Here is a 2,406-nt window from a genome sequence, read left to right on the forward strand (position 1 = left end):
AATACCTTTAAGTATTTGTAGCTTTGTTTTTTTTTACTCCAACACACTCTTTTCCAACCTGAATATAAAGTAGGATTAGGATAATTAATTTTCGTTGTAAATATTTCTCGCATTTTTCAGCTCAATGATATACATCCTCTACTCTCAGGCTAACAGGGAGGGGGTGGGGCCCCCTCCCCTTTTCAGCTGAGAAAGATTCGTTCATTAAGATCATGTGGAGCGCGTCCGCATTTCCAAATAAGAATAATGCTTTCAATTGAAAAATCCTCAACCCCTCCCCTTTTCCAACTCGAAATCGTCCACCCTAATAATTATTATGGCCGCCATTTTGTAATTAGGATGACCGCCATCTTGTAATTATTATAGCCGGCATTTTGTAATTAGGCCACGCCCCTCGACCAATTAGGAGAGGCCACATCTCTTCCCTATGTTATTAGGACACACCCCTCGACCAATCAGGAGAGGCCACCCCTCTCTCTTACCCCCACTCCTCCCCTTTAGGCCACACCTCTCGACCAATCACAGCCCGCCCTATGGCTCGGGTTATCTACTGTTAATGTTAACAAATTTCATTAATTTATCCCACCCGATAATAGCCAATACAAAATTGTATACCCAATAAAACCCATTACGTCGACGTACATTTGGTAACCATATACAATTTTTCTGTCAAGTCGCGTGAGATCATTTGTTTTTAATTTATTAAAAATCCTTCTAAAAAGACTCTAAATCTTCAATTCTTTGTGAGAATATTGGCAGCTTTATATTTGGTCCGTTAAATGAACCGTCGAAGAATAGCACTAGGTCTAGTATTACACACAACTATGTAATGATAGACAATTCGGATTAAAAATCGTTCTACGCTGCCTCTAAAGCTTCAATTATTTACGAACTTTCTGAAATTTGAATATTTTTTTAATGCGGGCGTTTATGATATTTTATATACAAGGAGCAATCGTGATTTTGGAGTTCGGCAAGAATTAAAATCTCAGAAGTAACTATGATTTATAGGAATTCTCTACATTTTTCGCAACCGTTGGCGATGCATCTGAGAACACAAATACATTCTTGACGAGAATAGAATGTGGCATGGGTTGAATCATAAAACAAATTCCAACAATAAAAATATTTCATCTATTATTTTAGACACTTTGGCAGCTTTAGAGTAGAAACTGCCTAATATTTGAAACAATGCAATACTGGGTCCGATATATTTGAGTTTCATGTTTGTTAGTCAACTGACGATAGTCTTTTTGAGGATATAACGCTCTCAGTGAAGTTCTTTGTTTCGACATGGTGGCGGCACGTGATAATGAATACTCGATTAACTAGAAGCCCTGGTAAAGGAAAATTAATAAACTAAAGTACCTGATAAGGGACAATCAATAAAATTGAAGACCTGATAAGGCACAATAGGAAAACTGAAGAACCTGATAAAGGACAATCGATAAACTAACAAACCCGATAAGCACCATTAGGGAAATATTTGGTATACCGGGTGGCTTCTTGTATTATGATATCTAATGATAATAAGATCAAAAGCTACGGAAGGAGGTTGGAGCAGGTGTAAAAAAGGTATACTTGCAACAAGATTTTGGCTTCATAAGTGAAATTGAGTTATAATTAGGACAAGGTCGCAGAAACCATGTTGGACCTGATAAAGGTCATTAAACGGTATTTTGGCTTTTTCTTTGAAAATATTTGACTGATAGTTCAAGGATTTAATACAGTAACATATACGACATTCCTAAATACCTTTTGTTCACCTGCCCCACCCTCCTTTCGTAGCTTTTGATCGTATTATTATTAGATATCATAATCCAAGAAGCCACACGGTATACCAAATATTTTCCTAATGATGCTTATCGGGGTTGTTAGTTTATCGATCGTCCTTTATCAGTTTCTTTAGTTTTCCTATTGTGTCTTATCAGGTCTTCAATTTTATTGATTGTCCCCAATCAGGTACTTTAGTTTATTAATTGTCCTCTACCAGGGCTTCTAGTTAATCGAGTATCTATTATCACATGCCGCCGCCATGTCGAAACAAAGAACTTCACTGAGAGCGTTATATCCTCAAAAAGATAATCGTCAGTTGACTCACACACATGAAACTCAAATATAACGGACCCAGTATTGCATTGTTTTAAATATTAGGCAGTTTCTACTCTAAAGCTGCCAAAGTCTCTAAAATAATAGATGAAATATTTTTATTGTTGGAATTTGTTTTATGATTCAACCCATGCCACATTCTATTCGCGTCATGAATGTATTTGTGTTCTCAGATACATCGCCAACGGTTACGAAAAATGTAGAAAATTCCTATAAATCATAGTTACTTCTGAGATTTCAAATCTTGCCGAACTCCAAAATCACGATTGCTCCTTATATATGAAATATCATAAACAC

Source organism: Belonocnema kinseyi, chromosome 5, assembly GCF_010883055.1.
Source record: "Belonocnema kinseyi isolate 2016_QV_RU_SX_M_011 chromosome 5, B_treatae_v1, whole genome shotgun sequence".
Lineage (NCBI taxonomy): Eukaryota > Metazoa > Arthropoda > Insecta > Hymenoptera > Cynipidae > Belonocnema > Belonocnema kinseyi.